Genomic DNA, 17806 nt, shown 5'->3' on the forward strand with positions numbered 1-17806 from the left:
ACACACACACGTTCCAGATATATATTCCAACATATATATATGTGTGTGTATATATATATATATGAGATGGAATGCTACTCAGCCATAAAAAGGAATGAATTAATGGCATTTGCAGCAACCTGGATGAGATTGGAGACTATTCTAAGTGAAGTAACTCAGGAATGGAAAACCAAACATCGTATGTTCTCATTCATATATGGGAGCTAAGCTATGAGGATGCAAAGGCATACGAATGACACAGTGGACTTTGGGGACTCAGGGGAAAGTCTGAGTAGGGAGTGAGGGATAAAAGACTACAAATTGGGTGCCATGTATACTGTTCGGGTGATGGGTGCACCAAATTCTCATAAATCACCACTAAAGAACTTACTCAGGTAACCAAACACCACCAGTTCCCCAATAACCTATGGATATAAAAAAAATAAACAAAAGTAAAGGCAGTCTCACTGAACTGAGTTTTCTTGTTGTTGTTTTTGTTCAGGTTTTTTTTTTTTTTTAAGACCGAATCTGACTTTGTCATCCAGGCTGGAGTGCAGACACAATTCTCGAACTTCTGGAACTCCTGGCCTCGGTCAAGTAATCCTCCCACCTGGGTCTCCCCAAGTGCTGGGATTACAGGCATGAGCTGCTGTGCTGGGCCCTGAACTGAATATTAAAGGTGAATAGTGGTTGGGGATAGGATGTGAAGTAGTAAAATTTGAGATTGAGCAGGGAAAAGAGTGACTACATGATTATTGTCATCACCATATCATAGTCACCATGCAGCCAGGCACAGTACAGGCATACCTCATAGATATTGTGAATTCAGTTCTAGACCACCACCATAAAGTGAATATCAAAAAAAAAGCAAGTCACACAATTTTTTATGTTTTCCAGAGCATTTAAAAGTTATGTTTACACTCTGCTGTAGTCTAAATGTGCAATATCATTATGTCTTTAAAAAAGTACATACCTTAATTTTAAAATACTTTATTGCTAAAAAGTGCTAATGTTCATTTGATCTTTCAGCGAGTTATAATATTTTTGCTGGTGGAAGGTCGTGCCTTGATATTGATGGTTGTTGACTGACCAGGGTGGTAATTGCTAAGGATTGAGGTAGCTGTGGCAATTTCTTAACATAAGACAGCAATGAAATTTGCCACACCAATGGACTCTTTCTTTCAGGAAAGATTTGTCTGTAGCATGAAATGCTAGTTGATAGCATAGTATTTTACCCATTGTAGAACTTATTTCAAAATTGGAGTCAATCCTGTTAAACCTTGCCACTACTTTACCAAATGAGTTTGTGCAATGTTCTAAATCCTTTGTGGCCATTTCAACAATGCTGACAGTATCTTCACCAACAGTAGATTCCATCTCAAGAACGTACTTTCTTTGCGTATCACTGAGAAGCAACTCCCCATCTGTTCAAGTTTGATCATGAGATTGGGACAATTCAGTCACATCTTCGGGCTCCATTTTAAAATTCTAGTTCTCTTGCTACTTGTAGCACATCTGCAGTTACTTTCTCCACTAATGTGTTGAACCCCTTAAAGTAATGCATGAAGGTTGGAATTAACTTCTGCTAAACTTCTCTTAATATTATTTTGACCTCTTCCCATGAATCATGAATGTTATTAATGGAATCTAGAATGGTGAATCCTTTCCAGAATGTTTTCAATTTGCTTTGCCCTGATCCATCAGAGAAATCACTTTTATGGCAGCTATAGCCTTACAAATTTTTTTAAAGAATAAGACTTAAAAGTTGAAATGACTCCTTGATCCATGGGCTGCAGAAGGGATATTGTATTAGCAACATGGAAACAACATTAATCTCCTTATATAGTTCCATGAGAGCTCTTTGATGATGAGGTGCATTGTCAATCAGTAGTAATATTTTGAAAGAAATCTTAAGGGTCCTAGGATTTTCATAAGAGTAAATGACCATTGGCTTCAATTTAAAGTCACTGGCTGCATTACCCCCTAACAAGAGAGTCAGCCTGTCTTTTGAAGCTTTGAAGCCAGGCACTGACTTCTCATCTCTGGCTATGAAAGTCCTACATGGCATCTTCTTCCAATAGAAGATTGTTTCATTTACATTGAAAACCTGTTGTTTAGTGTAGCCACCTCCACTGATGATCTTAGCTAGATCTTCTGGAACACATGCTTCAGGTTCTTCATCAGCACTTGGCACTTCGCTTTTGCACTTTTATGTTATGGAGATGGCTTCTTTCCTTAAAACTCATGAATCAACTTCTGTTAGTTTCAGATTTTATTCTGTAGCTTCCTACCTCCCACAACCTTCATAGAATTGAAAAAAGTTGGGATCTTTCTCTGGTTAAAGCTTTGGCTTAAGGGAATATTGTAGCTGGTTCGGTCTTCTATCCAGACCACTTAAACTTTCTCTATATCAGCAATGAGGCTGTTTTATTTCCTTATCATATGTGGGTTCCCTAGAGTAGCACTTTTAATTTCCTTCAATAACTTTCCTTTTGCATTCACAACTTGGCTGTTTGGTGCAAGAGGCCTAGCTTTTGGCCTGTCTTAACTTTTGACTACCTTCCTCACTAAGCTTAATCATTTTTAGCTTTTGATTTAAAGTGAGAGTTGTGTGACTTTTCCTTTCACCTGAACACCTACAAACGAGGCTTATTAATTGGCTGAATCTTGTTGTGTCTCAGGGAATAGGAAAGCTTGAGGAGAGGCATAGAGGTGGGAAAACAGCCAACAGCCAGTTGGTGGAGTGGTCAGAACACATACAACATTTATTGATTAAGTTTACTGTCTTATATGGGCACAGTTCTTGGTGCCCCCAAACAATTACACTAATAATGTCAAAGATCACAGATCACCATAACAGATATAATAATAATGAAAACTTTCAAAATATTGCAAGAATTACCAAAATGTGACACAGAGACACAAAGTGAACACATGCTGTTGGAAAAATTGTACTGATAGCCTTGCTCAGTGATAGCCTTGCAGGGTTGACACAAACCTTCAATTTGTAAAATATGCAATTTCTGTGAAGCACAATGAAGCAAAGTGGAATAAACAATAAAACAAGGTTTGCCTATACTAAACACTTTATACATATTAACTCATTTATCTTCACAATAATACTATAAAGTTGGTACTACTATTATCCCAGTTTTACTGATGGGCACATAGAATTTAAGTAACTTTCCTAAGGTGACACAACTATCAGAGTGATGAGGCCGAGATGCAATGATCCAAGCTGGATGATTCCAAAGCTTTGCTGTTAACCTTTAAGTTCAACTAGCTCCCCTTCATGAACCTAATATTCCATGCAACATCATGTCACCTGGCTATCCTTAGATGAAAATGAGGCTGAAAAACAAGTATTACATTTTTCTTTAGTGCATGGTAGCAAGGAATATTTGAGTCAAGAATTACTGTTGGGTCAGCAAATTTGCCACAGCCGGAGAGCAGGCAATTGGAAACATCTAGAGGCGAAATGATGTGAAATTTAATGAAATGGGTCAGGCGAGGTGGCTTACACCTGTAATTCTAGCACTTTGGGAGGCCGAGGTCAGAGGATCACTTTAGCCCAGGAGGTCAAGGCTGCAGTAAGCTGTTATTGTGCCACTGCACTCCAGCCTGGGTGACAGAGTGAAACTTTGTCTCAAAAAAAAAAGAAAGAAAGAAAGAATGGCAAAAAGATTTAAATGAAGAAAGAAAATGTTGCCAGGGTTGAAATGTAGGACTGGATGATTTTATAGGGCAGTTCTTAACTGGAGATAACTGGAGACAGTCTCCCCCTTCCCAGGGGACATTTGGCAATGTCTGGATATTTTTTGGGATTGTCACAACATGGGAAGGGATTCCCTACTGGTATCTAGCAGGTGAAGGCCAAGGATGCTGCTAAACATCCTACAATGTGCAGAACCTGTCCCACAACAAATAATTATCTGGCCCAAAATGTCAATAGTGCTGAGGCTGAGACCCTCAGTTATAGAGGATAAGGGAAGAATGTAGGATCACTTCATTTTCTGGTTTGGTGACCAGGGAAGATGCCCACTTACCAAAATGGAGACTTAAAGGAAGAACAGCAGGTTTTACATCGGGGTCTGAACAAAAAGATGGAGATAGATCTGCTGGTTATTTGTGGAATGTTCCAGGGAGAATATTTAGTGAGAAGAGAAATGACTTAAGAACAAAGTGCAGGGGGATGCCAACATTTAAGGAAATGAATAAAAGAAAGAGGACCTGTGCGTGACTGAAAATAAGCAGCCAGGATTTGAAGACAAACCAAGAGAGAATGGTGTCACGGAAGACACAGGAGAGAGTGTCAGAAAGAAAGAAGGATGGCAGACTTTGGTAAAGAACTGCTGTATTCTTACCAGTTTATTTTTCCAACTGGAAGACAGCTACAATGCATGTTCCAGCCTTCCTTGCAGGCTGTGTTATGGCTGATGGAATAAAGGTAGAAGGATAAATTTCTCGCTGGCCCTGTCCCCTTCTAACAAACAATCTTCCACACTCTTCACTCCTCAGCTGCCAGATGCAGAGCTCCAGTGGAGGGCCTTAAGTCCATAGGAGATGGTGGAGCCACAAGATGAAAGGAGCCTAAGGCCCCAGGTCACCACAAGGAAGGACAACAAGCAAATACATGAGGAGATCATGACCTAAATGAAAACTAAACTTTTATTGGGTAATCCCATTAAGATTTAGGAACTGGTTTCTACAGCTTATCCTCACCGACCTTAATATACTAACTCTAAAAATGCCTCAGACCAAAAAAATAAGTAAGTTGATCATGAGTGACTTGGGCAAGAGCCTCTTTTCATGAGGGCAAGGGAGCCAGAAACTAGTTTATGGACTGCTGAATGGCAATAGAAGGTAAAAGGTGGAGAGGGGGAGGTTGAAGAAACACAAAGGGAAAGCTAAAGGAAATCATGTGGTTAAAAGAAGAGTCAAGGATATTTATATGATGAGAGAAAAGGGGCACTGCAGACGAGAGGCTGAAGGTCAAGGATAGATGGGGGTGTTTGAGGAAGCAAAGTTCTTGAGGAGGAAGGAAGAAGTAGGATCCATAGTCCAAGTGGGGCAATTAAAATTGAACAAAGAAGGGGCAAAATTTTTCCTCACACGAGAGAAGAGAGATAAAAATAGATGGATTCAGAGAAACTTTGTGGGGAGGGGGAAGAAAAACATTAGAATTCTTGCCTCATAACTTCTGGGGTTTTGTTGGTGAAGAAGCTGTGAGAATAGAGGAAAGAAAATGGGCTCTGTGTTAAGAGATCTGGGTTTGAAATTCATCTGTACAACTGATTAGCTATGTGTGGTAGATCAATTTCATTTATAGTCCCAATTTATGAGTTCCCTCCCCCCTACAATTTTGTAATTCACTCTCATTCTGACTCTGGGCTCAATCATGGGACTTACTTCAGCCCATAGGATAGCAAGCAGAGGCTTGAAGGACATTTGGGTGTTTCTACTTCCTTTCATGGACTCTTGTGGTTTCTGTGAAAATAGACCTGGTGTAGCCCATGGAAGGAGATAAGAGACCACATAGAATAAAGAAGGATTGTCCCAAGATCCCAGCTGACCTGCCAGCTGACAGCAGATGCCTGACTGAGTCCAGTCCAGAGCAGCAGAACCAGCCCATGGACACAGAACTCATAAGAAATTATTCTAGTTAATTATTTTAAGCCAATAAACTGGGGTGGTTTGTTATACAAGCATACTGGACACTCTTGGGACAGTTGTTTAACCTCTCTTAGAATCCATTTTCTCTTAGGTGAAATGGGATATTTATCCCTAACTCATAGCGCTATTTTGATGTGTAAATACGATAATGCATTCAAAGCATCTTGCTAAGTGTCTGACACTTAAAAGCAAATCAGAGTCATTGTTAACAGAAAGTTAAAAATGAGGTCATCAGCTGAGATTGAGGGCAAGAGACTAGAGTAAGCTGTAGTGAGGAGAGGAGCTAGGGAAAGGTCTGAAATAGCCATCTGAGAAGTGAGAGAATCTATGAATGTATTAGTCTGTTTTCACACGGCTATAAAGAACTGCCCAATGCTGGATAATTTATAAAGAAAAGGGGTTTAATTGATTCATAGTTCCGCAGGGTTGGGAAGGCTTACAACAGGAAACTTTGTAACTTACAGGAAACTTACAACAATCATGGCAGGAGGGGAAGAGGCACATTTTTTTTTTTCTATTTTGAAAAAGCTATTTGCTTTTTTCCACATATTATTCTAAATAGGTGTTTTACAGATAAGGGTCAATATGAAGTCAAACATTCTATAGAAGAAAATCATTTTTACAGAAATTAAGAATAATTTTAACAGAAGAAAAACCTCACATCTGTCTAGAAGTGGCTGTGTTCCATGGGAAAATTTCAGCATCCAAAGTGCAAAGAAAAAATGACTGGCTTTTCTTACCACAGAAAATATTGACCATCTTCCCTTATAGCCTATTCCTTATTGTTAGTTGGGATGCCAAAGGACAACATATTGACCTTTAGAAGTTGGGCTCCACTGGACAAGTTTGGGAGTATGGGGGTCAAGCATCAGAATGAATTCAATTTTAAAAGAAAAACTGACTTTGACCCCAAATTAACCCAAGGTTCAGCCAATGGCACATTAGAGATAAATACAAGTTGTACTTTCACATTTACAAGGTTGTGCCACTCAACACTATTAAAGACCTAATCATCCAAACTAAAGCTATGTGTACTCCCATCACTAATTCTGTCCTCAGTGCATCCCATTTTTATGAAAGCTGCATATTATAGCTCAGTTCATAATGGGGAATAAGAACTTCCAGTTCTTAGAAGGAGGCATCCTAAATCTTATGGTGTAACCCTTTCTTCGCCCCACCCTCCCACTTCCCACCCTGAGACAAGCCAACCTTATCAGATAGGTAGGGTTTCTGTCATTGTCTCATGGAAATCAGTTTGAATGAAACTAGAGAAAGATCGTTCATTCCATGAGCAGCATTTGGCTTTAAGCCAAAGGAGTAATAACCCCCTTCCCCAAAAGAATCACCATCAATTCCATACTAACCCTTCTACCCCTGGAAAGATGTCTCATCTAAAAGCTCCCAACAAAGACCAGAACAAGGTACTGATATTATGTGACTCAAGGAGAAGGAAGGGGAGCTATATATAATATTAGTAAAACCCTCATGCAAAATTAAACTTGAGTAAAAGCCTGGAGAATGCTAAAAGTAGTAATGAGTAGAGGAGGCTGTAGAGCAGAGAGTACAGATGTGTCCTTTCTTATAGTCAATCAATGCTGGGAGTAATAGGCAGATGTGACTTCACTTGAGCATTGAAGAAGCAAAAAAGTTGCCTTGCCATCCTAGGTTAGTGGCAGACTTGCTCTTGCTCCCAAATCTGGGAGTGTTCTTTGTGAGGGTGGAACAGACTCTCTGTGACAGGGAACTAGAAGAAGGAGTCTTGAGAAGCTGATGTTCAGGAGTGGTCACAGGTCCCAGTAAACTCACTTTAATATCTGGTGTTGAAAAGGCATTTGAGTTTTCAGTGACATGTAGGGGGTCAGTGTTCTCTTGCTCCACTATCGTGAACTGACTCCAATACTCCAGGGGCAAGGAAAGCAGGCGCTCGACCACCTTGGGTTGACACTTGATGTCCTGTAACATCATCACTGGGTCTGGATTGGGCACAGCATGGGCCACTATTGTAGGGCCAAAGACTTTCGCCAGACTGGCAACATTCATTTTAGTATGTGGACTCTGAGCCACTCTCTGCAAGTGAATCATGAGGAAAGCCAATGTGTCCCTGTTGGCCTGGGGCAGTTCACCAACAGCCTGGTACATGGCAGATATGCTGTTGTCTTCATCTATGATTCCTGCTGCTTCCATAAAGGCTTTGTTTAAGCAAAAGGTCAGAAGAGGTTCTTTGAAGTTTTGAAGAAAGTCTTTTAGAAGACCACAGATAGCATGGATATCATCCACTTTGCTGACGAGGGGTACAGTTTTCACTCTGAGGAATTTCTCTTTCAGCTTTTACTGTGCCGTCACAGCCCGAGATCCTATACAGGCCTGTCTCAGTAAGACCTCTCTGCTCAATCTCATTTACACAATGCACAACAATGGGGGGATCATTGGAGAAGTCTGGGACACAAAGTCGGCCATCATTCCCTCTCCAATCTTGACAGGTGTTCCTATCAGGGTAGGAATGCAGGGAAGGGGACAGTGGTCCCGACATTCTAGATGAGAGATCACACAACAGTCATGACACTTCAGCGATAGTTTCCCAAATTTTATCTGCTTTCCACATGGAACATAGAATTCAGGTTTAATAACCGTCTTAGAGACAAAGTCATGCAGGCGCATCCCTCTGTTACCCTGTGGCATTTCCACATTGTCTCAGTTCTTGGCTCCAGCTGCCTGCTGTTCAGGGTGGGGTCACTGTTCCAGGGTTGTAAAGTACCTGTTTTCCTTTGGCTCCTGGTCCAATATGGCACAGTCTCAGTAGTGGACACAGCTTTGATGGGCCCGCCATCATTGGGAACAGTCACTGTAGTTTTTGCAACTATGGATTCATTCCGCCTGGTCTACTGTGGAGCCAATGGAACGAGTTTTCTTTACAGGTCCAGAGGGACCATCAACAAACTGTCGGCTACTAGAGCGCCTCTTTTCTCTCTGCTTCAGCTTGAAAGTCTTCACCAAAGAAGAGTCGCAATCCAGTGATTCATCGGTCTTGTCAAAGCTGATACCTGATAAAATGGAACCAGATTCATCGATGATTGATGGTCTTTTGTTCCCAGCATTGCTGCTGGATGGTTGGCCTCTGTTGAGAAAAGCCAAAGCTGATTTTTGCTCCCCGCTTAGTTGAATGCTGCCAGATATGTCACACAGGAACATCTCTCGAGTCAGCTGAACCTGTTACTCCAGCTTTTCCCAGTCAGCCTCAGCTCTCCGTTTGGATGTCTGCATCCACCTGATTATGTGCATGCTTCAGCATAACATCCAGAGCATTTCACTCAGTCTCTGCTTTTATCTGAAGATCCTTGTATTTCCCCAGCTCATAGTCAGTCCTCTCCCACTTTTTAAAGAAATCCTCAAAGTCCTTCACCAACTGGATAAATTGGAGTTCGTTTCCTTCACTGAGAATCTCCGACCGGCGCACAAGCTGCTCAAACAGATTCCGCATATTCAGCATAGTAGTATCCATCCTTTTCAGTCAGCCTGGCCTCACCTGGGCAGCCCTTCACTTTGCTCTGCACATCAATCAAGGGCAGAGCAGCGGCCGTGTGCCCAGCTCCTGAAGCACATCTTAACATGGTGGCAGGTGAGAGAGAACAAGCATGAGAAGGAGGAACTATCAGACACTTATAAAACCATCAAATCTCATGAAAACTCACTATCAGGAGAACAGCATGGGGAACAGCGCCCCCATGAACCAATCACCTCCCACCAGGTCTTTCCCTCTGCACCTGGGGATCATGGGGATCACAATTCAAGATGAGATTTGGATGGGAAAACAAAGCCTAACCATATCAGAGAGGAAAGTGCCAGACAACACAGTAGATCTCAGCTGAGGCATCAGACCATGAATTTTTAGTGGCTTTTTAATAGGCACATACTATTGTGTGCTTTTCTCCAAAAGGACCTAAGACTAGAAGGGAGAGTTGGTCTGTTTCATAGTGACAGTTCTGCAGGCAGACTCTGGAAAAAGAACCCAGGAGCAATGAGCATGAGTAAAGATATGCATTTTGTAGGGTAGGCTGGAAAGGGAAGATAGGAGGAACCCTGAGAAGTTAGGGGACCAGCGATCTCAGTAGGGTATAAAATTTGTGAATCATAAATACCAAAGTGAGAGCACTGGTGAAAGAAATGATTGTGATCAGTGAGGTGGCTGCAAGTGTTAAAATTTCAGAGGCAGAGCAGTTCCAGTTAATGAAACATTTTAACATAATGGTAATGGGAGTGAGAGGCTAAAGTGGCAACAAGTCCAAGCCAATACATTTGAGAAAGTTAGAGATATCTGAGGTAGAGGCAATAGATGGAATATCCCCATAGATACTGAATTCACCAAGGATGTTATATTAGTCTGTTCTCACACAGCTTTAAAGAACTACCTGAGACTGGGTAATTTATGAAAAGAGGTTTAACTGACTCGCAGTTCCACAGGCTGTATAGGAAGCATGACTGCGAGGCCTCAGAAAACTTACAATCACAGTGGAAGGTGAAGGGGGAAACAAGCACCTTCTTCACATGGTAGCAGAAGAGAGTGCACAAGAGGAGAAGAGCCACGCACTTTTAAGCCATCAGATCTTGTGAGAACTCACTATCATGAGAACAGCATGGGGGAAATCTGCCCCATGATCCAATCACCTCCCACCAGGTCCCTCCCCCAACATTGAGAATTACAATTCAACATGAGATTTGTGTGGGGACAAAGAGCCAAACCATATGGGATATCAAACCAGCCTCCTACACACAGTAGATATTATGGCTGATGGACAGCTCCAGCACCTCTCAAAATTTTGTTGGTAACTTAATTCTTTCTCCTGTTCCGGTTCAAAAGATTCTGGCAGAGGACTTTGGTGACACGCTTGTGCTTAGACCTAGAGAGGCAGAGTATGATGACTAAAAACAAATAACTAAAGTGAGAAAAAAAGCAATTTCCCAAAAGATGAAATGCTGTTCCCAGAAGAATGAAGTGGAGGTTAGTGTATTACAAAAGAAAACAAACAAATTACACCTACATGTCTACCACATTTGCAAGACTGTAATGTTGTTCATGCAGAATCTGTTGTTTAAAACTCCTATCTCCTAGAACCCATATTGTGCAGTCTTCAAATATTCCCCAGTAAAAGGAACCAGGACTCTCTGGAGAAACAGCTGAATCCACCTCTGCAGCAGGATGAGCTTGGAAGATCTAGCCATATAAGGAAGCAACAAGGCTATCTGGGATCACATTAAAAAGACACAGGAGCCTAATTGAAGGTACTGCCACTAGGAAAAGATGGGGCAGCTTGAGTATTGTATTAGTTCGTTTTCACACTACTGATAAAGACATACCCAAGATTGGGCAATTTACCAAAGAAAGAAGTTTCATTGGACTTACAGTTCCACATGGCTGGAGAGGCCTCAGAATCATGGCATAAGGCAAAAAGCACATCTTACATCACAGCAGGCAAGAGAGAGAATGAGAGCCAAGCTAAACATGTTTCCCCTTATCAAATCGTCAGATCTTGTGAGACTTATTTACTACCACGAGAACAGTATGGGAGAAACCGCCCCCATGATTCAATTATCTCCCACTGGGTCCCTCCCACAACACATGGGAATTATGGGAGTACAATTCAAGATGAGATATGGGGGAGAACACAGAGCCAAACCATATCAAGTATGAAAAGGAATAATGACTGTAATGGACCAAAATTTCTCAAATAGGTTAAAAATCCATGAGTTTAACATGATAATTTTTTAAAAAACTCATTGGACCCCTTGGAATGCTATGGTACCAATTCACTATTCTGAAAATGACAAATACATGGAAATACATATTCATCCTGTATTTTAGCATAAGCAAATAATTTATAGGAGGTAAGTGCTCCTTTACAGAAGAATTTAAGTGTATGCCAATAAATGCAGAAGTAATGATAGAATTGGTGTATCATCATTACCTAAAAGATAGGCATATTGAGAAGGCAACACCTGAATCTACTGATCAATTTAATATGACAAAATAGACAACCTGATATTGTATTATATGTTAGTTTATAAAGGTCCCAGTTAGTGACCTCTCTGCATCCAGTCTTTCACACTCCAACTTTGAACTAAGTCTTGTGACTTCCTTTGGCCCACAGACAGTAAGCAAGGGCTTGAAAAAGCACTTGTGAGTTTCTTCTGCCTTTGTATTAGTCTGTTGTCATGCTGCTATAAAGAACTGCCCAAGACTGAGTAATTTATAAAGGAAAAAGGTTTAATTGACTCACAGTTCTGCAGGGCTGCGGAGGCCTCAGGAAACTTACAATTATGGCAGAAGGGGAAGCAAACATGTCCTTCTTCACATGGTGGCAGGAAGGAGAAGCACCAAGCAAAGGGGGAAAAGCCCCTTATAAAACCATCAGATCTCGTGAGAACTCACTCACTGTCACAAGAACAGCATGAGGATAACCGCTCCCATGATTCATGATGTCGTGGGTCCTTCCCACGACATGTGGGGATGATGAGAATTACAATTCAAAATGAGATTTGGGTGAGGACACAGACAAACCATATCATTCCACCCTTATCCCCTCCCAAATCTCATGTTCTCACATTTCAAAATTAATTATACCTTCCCAACAGTTCCCCAAAGTCTTAACTCATTCCAGCATTAATACAGAAGTCCAAGTGCAAAGTCTTACTGAGACAAGGCAAATCCCTTCTGCCTATGAGCCTGTAAAATTGAAAAGCAAGTTAGTTACTTCCTAGGTACAATGGGGGTACAGGCATTGGGTAAATACACCCAGTCCAAATGGGAGAAATTGGCCAAAACAATGGGGCTACAGGCCTCATGCAAGTCCCAAATCCAGTAGGGCAGTCATTAACCTTAAAGTTTCAAAATCATCTCCTCTGACTCCATGTCTCACATCTAGGTCACACTGATGTGAGAGAAGGGCCCCCATAGCCTTGGGCAACTCTGCCCCGTGGCTTGGCAGGGTACAGCCTCCTCTCAGCTGCTTTCATGGCTGGCGTTGAGTGTCTGTGGCTTTTCCAGGCACACGATGCAAGCTGTCAATGGATCTACCATTCTGGGATCGATCTGGAGGATGGTGGCCCTCTTCTCATAGCTCCACAAGGCAGTGCCCCAGTAGAGACTCGGTGGGGTGGCTCCCAACCCCACATTTCCCTTCTGCACCACCCTAGCAGAGGCTCTCCATGAGGGTTCCGGTCCTGCAACAAACTTCTGCCTAGACATCCAGGCATTTCCATACATCCTCTGAAATCTAGGCAGAGGTTCCCAAACTTCAATTCTTGAACTTCTGTGGACCCACACGCTCAACACCAAGTGAAAGCCGCCAAGGCTTAGGGCTTGCACCCTCTGAAGCAACATTCTTTGAGCTGTATGTTGGCACCTTTTAGCCACGACTGGAGCTGAAGCAGCTGGGATACAGGGCATCATGTCCTGAGGCTGCACAGAGCAGGAGGTCCCTGGTCCTGGTCCACAAAACCATTTTTCCTTTCTAGGCCTCTGGACCTATGATGGGAGGGGCTGCTGTGAAGGTTTCTGATATGCCCTGGAGACATTTTCACCATTGTCTTGGTGATTAACATTCAGCTCCTCATTACTTATACAAATTTCTGCAGCTGGCTTGAATTTCTTACCAGAAAATGAGGTTTTCTTTTCTAGTGCATCATCAGGCTGCAAATTTTTCAAACTTTTATGCTCTGCTTTCTCTTGAAGGCTTTGCCACTTAAAAATTTCTTTCAGCAGATACCCTAAATTGTCTCTCTCAAGTTCAAAGTTCTTCAGATATCTAGGGCAGGGGCAAAATGCCACTAGTCTCTTTGCTAAAGCATAGCAAGAGTCAGCTTTATTCCATGATATGGTTTGGCTCTGTGTCCCCATGCAAATCTCGTCTTGAACTATACTCCAATAATTCTCACGTGTTGTGGTAGCGACCCGGTGGGACATAATTTGAATCATGGGGGCGGTTTCTCCTATACTGTTCTTATGGTAGTGAATAAGTCTCATGAGATCTGATGGTTTTATCAGGGATTTCCACTTTTGCATCTCTCTCATTTTCTCTTGCCTCCACCATGTAAGAAGTGCCTTTTGCCTCCTGCCATGATTCTGAGGCCTCCCCAGCCATGTGGAACTGTAAGTCCAATTAAACCTCTTTTTCTTCCTGGTACCGGGTGTGTCTTTATAAGCAGCGTGAAACAGAATAATACACTCCAGTTCCCAAGAAGTTCCTCGTCTCCATGTGAGACCACCTCAGCCTGGACTTCATTGTCCATATCACTGTCAGCATTTGGTCAAAGCCATTCAACAAGTCTCTAGGAAGTTCCAAACTTTCCCACATTTTCCTCTCTTCTTCTGAACCCTTCAAACTGTTCCAGCTTTTTTGCCTGTTACCAAGTTTTAAATTTGCTTCCACATTTTGGGGTATCTTTACAGCAGCGCCCCACTACTCAGTACCAATTTATGGTATGAGTCCATTCTCACACTGCTATAAAGAACTGCCCAAGATTGGGTAATTTATAAAGGAAAGAAGTTTAACTAACTCACAGTTCTGCAGGACTGGGGAGGCCTCAGGAAACTTAAAATCATGGTGGAAGGGGAAGCAAACACATACTTCTTCACATGGTGGCAGTAAGGAGAAGTGCCAAGCAAAGGGGAAAAGCCCTTTATAAAACCATTAGATCTTTTGGGAACTCACTATCATGAGAACAGCATGAGGGTAACTGCCCCCATGATTCAACTACCTCCCTCCAGGTCCCTCCCATGACACATGTAGATTATGGGAACTACAGTTCAAGATGAAATTTAAGTGGGGACACAGCTAAACAATATCAGCCTTCCTTGAACACCCTGCAATCTCTATGGGAATAAACCTGGGGTCACCCCCCGGAAAGAGGAGAGACCACATGGAGTAGAGCTGAATTGATCCAACTGAGACCATTCTAGACTAGCCACATCCCAACCTCTGAAATATATTTTGCCAAAAACCATTGAAATAAATCTTTAATCTGGCTGGGCGCAGTGGCTCACCCCTGTAATCCCAGCACTTTGGGAGGCCGAGGGGGGAAATCACTTGAGTCCAGTAGTTCAAGACCAGCCTGGGCAACATGGTAAAATCCCATCTCTACCAAAAAATACAAAAATTAGCCCAGCATGGTGGTACACACCTGTAGTCCCAGCTACGTGGGAGGCTGAGGTGGGAGGATTGCTGGAGCCCAGGAGGTGGAGGTTGCAGCGAGCCAAGATTGTGCCACTGCACTCCAGCCTGGGTGATGGAATGAGACCCATTCTCAAAAAAAAAAAAAAAGAATATATATATATATATACTTGAATCTGATCAAACCTCTACAGGAAATGCAGGAAAAGGAGAAACATATTAAATAACTCTTCAGGTATACAATCTCTAAAATCCAGAATATAAGACATTCTACACAACAAATAACTGACTTCATTGTTAAATAAATGACAAAAAAAAAAAGAAGGAACTGTTACAGACTAAAAATAAATCTAAATCAATTAAATGCAACAGGTAGACTTAGCTTGGCTCATGATTAGAATAAAATAGTGACAAAAAAGGCATGAGATAATTGGGGAAATTTGAACATCGATTAACTATTTGATGATATGGAGAAGTTGTTGCATATTTTACTTTATTTATATAGAGAGACTGGGTCTCACTATATTACCAGACTGATCTCAAACTCCTGGCCACAAGTGACCCTCCTTCCTTGGTCTCCCAAAGTGCTGGGATTACAGGCATGAGCCACTGCACCCGGCCCTGGCATATTTTGTGCAATGGTGAACATCTATAGTCCCAGCTACTACAGAGGCTGAGGTGGGAGGATCTCTTCACCCCAGGAGTTTGAGGCTGCAGTGCGCTATGATTGAAAGCTGGGTACCTTTGAAGATAATGAAATTCAACAGGTTAAGCCATCTAACAACAGATTTTACTGTAACTGTAGAAGCACTGAGAAAATCCAAGGCAGAACTCATGGAAATCAGTGAAGATAAAACTAAATTCAGAAGGTCTCCACGCAAGCCCCTCCCTGAGGTGACTGATGAGTCTAAAACTGATGTAAAAACAGATCTGTTTATATCAACAGCTTCCCAACTGATACAACTCTTGATGACATAAAAGAATGGCTAAAAGATAAAGGTCAAGTACAATATTCAGATGAGAGGAACATTGCATAAAGCATTTAAGGGATCAGTTTTTGCTATGTTTGGTAGCATTGAATCTGCCAAGAAATTTGTAGAGACCCCTGGCCAGAAATACAACAACACAGAACTGCTAATACTTTTCAAGGAAGATTACTTTGCCAAAAAAAAAAAAAAAATGAAGAAAGAGAACAAAATGAAGTGAAAGCTAAATTAAGAGCTAATCAAGAGCGAGAAGAAAAACAAAAGTTAGAAGAAGATGCTGAAATGAAATATCTAGAAGAAAAGATTGGATGCTTGCTGAAATTTTCAGGTGACTTAGATGATCAAACCTGTAGAGAAGATTTACACATTCTTTTCTCAAATCATGGTGAAATAAAATGAATAGACCTTGTCAGAGGAGCAGAACAGGGGATGGAATAATTCTAATTAAAGTAAATGTCAAGGAAGTATTGGGTAAAGCCAAAGACGCAAGTAATGGTAACCTACAATTAAGAACAAAGAAGTGAATTGGGAAGTACTAGAAGGAGAGGTGGAAAAAGCAGCATTGAAAAAAATCTTAGAAGACCAACACAAGAATCCGTAAACAAATAGAAGTCAAAAGGTTGCAGATTTAAAAGAAGAGGAAAGGGTAATTAAGCTGTCCGGCCTGGGTCTGCTAAAGGAAAAGTACGTTTCAAGGTAAAAAAAAAAAAAAACAATCTGCTAATGATGGTGAACAGGATGAAAATGGTGCTACTAGACTAGTGAAATGAGCAAGAGAAGAAACAGACAGAAGAACTTGCATCAAAACAACAGAAAATGGTGTCAGTAGCTTAGTAAACCAGTAGTTTAGTAAACACATTTTTTATTCATTGTATTAGGTTTTAAGCTGCTTTTTGTTTTGGGGAGCTTTTAAAATGAAAAACAAATTAGGTCCACTTCAATGTCCATATGTGAGAAAGGAGAAGTTTTTTTGTTGTTTAACTTGTCTTTTTTTGTTATCTAAATGAGGATTTTTTAAAAATGCATAGTTCTGTTTGTGTTGTTTCAGATTATTCAAGTATTGAAAGGAAGAGTCTTCCCTTAAATTGCCTTTGTAATATGATAATATGTTAGTACGAGCTAATAAAATATATTCTTTATTAAAAAACAAAAACAAAATAATCTACAAAGTTTGGCAAGTGATAAATGAAACAGAACAAGAGCAATAAGGAATGTGTGATTGCTGAAGCTGGATAATGGTATGTTGGCTCATTAAACTATTCTCTCGCATTCATATATATTTGTCTAATTTCCAAAATAAAAATAGGCAAAACAAAGTCCTTCATTACCTACAAATTATTTCCCGAAAGTGACTTCCACTAACAGTTTTTTATATTGTTTTCCAGACATCTTCCATGTATATGGAGGCAAGTTCATGTCTATCTATATATGTATATGTATTTGCAAGTGCATATAATTTTTAAAACAATGGAAATCATACTGTATAAGACAAAATGAAATGGAATAAATTAAATCCCCCAGGTATTTGTCTACATAATGGCAAACATCTGAATATTTACATAAATATATGTATGTGTAATGGTTTTGGAGCAGGGGAGATTCAACATCTATAAATCTAGCCTGTCAGATTTGACTGTTTTTTAATGTGATATTAAAAGTATAATAGTTATTTTTACATTAATAAAAATCCTCCTCATAAATACAGACACTTTTTTGAATTAAATAATACATATTTTGGAGTCATGAATAGATAGGTCTTGCATACACTTTCCCTCTTCACCAAATGATTGTTTAATAGACAATGTGTATAAGAGTCTTATGAAACATTTGCTTAAGGAAGCAAAATTTAAATTTACTTTTACCAAAAGATCCTCAAAGTCCATATTTTTGACATATTCTGTAAACCCCTATAATCTAATATATAGCTTTATACCTAGAAATCATTTGATAAATATGTCATTGCATGTGATGTGCTGTCAATGTTGAAGTTGATGATGATAAAAT

General features: G+C 40.7%; 2 pseudogenes; one reads left to right on the forward strand and one right to left on the reverse strand.

Moving 5' to 3' along the window:
- Positions 1-7227: 7227 nt before the first annotated feature.
- On the reverse strand, positions 7228-9151 carry LOC129010316 (rac GTPase-activating protein 1-like; annotated as a pseudogene).
- A 6388-nt stretch (positions 9152-15539) lies between these two features.
- On the forward strand, positions 15540-16647 carry LOC129010694 (lupus La protein-like; annotated as a pseudogene).
- The last annotated feature ends 1159 nt before the right edge of the window (positions 16648-17806 follow it).

Source organism: Pongo pygmaeus, chromosome 10, assembly GCF_028885625.2.
Source record: "Pongo pygmaeus isolate AG05252 chromosome 10, NHGRI_mPonPyg2-v2.0_pri, whole genome shotgun sequence".
NCBI classification, from domain to species: domain Eukaryota; kingdom Metazoa; phylum Chordata; class Mammalia; order Primates; family Hominidae; genus Pongo; species Pongo pygmaeus.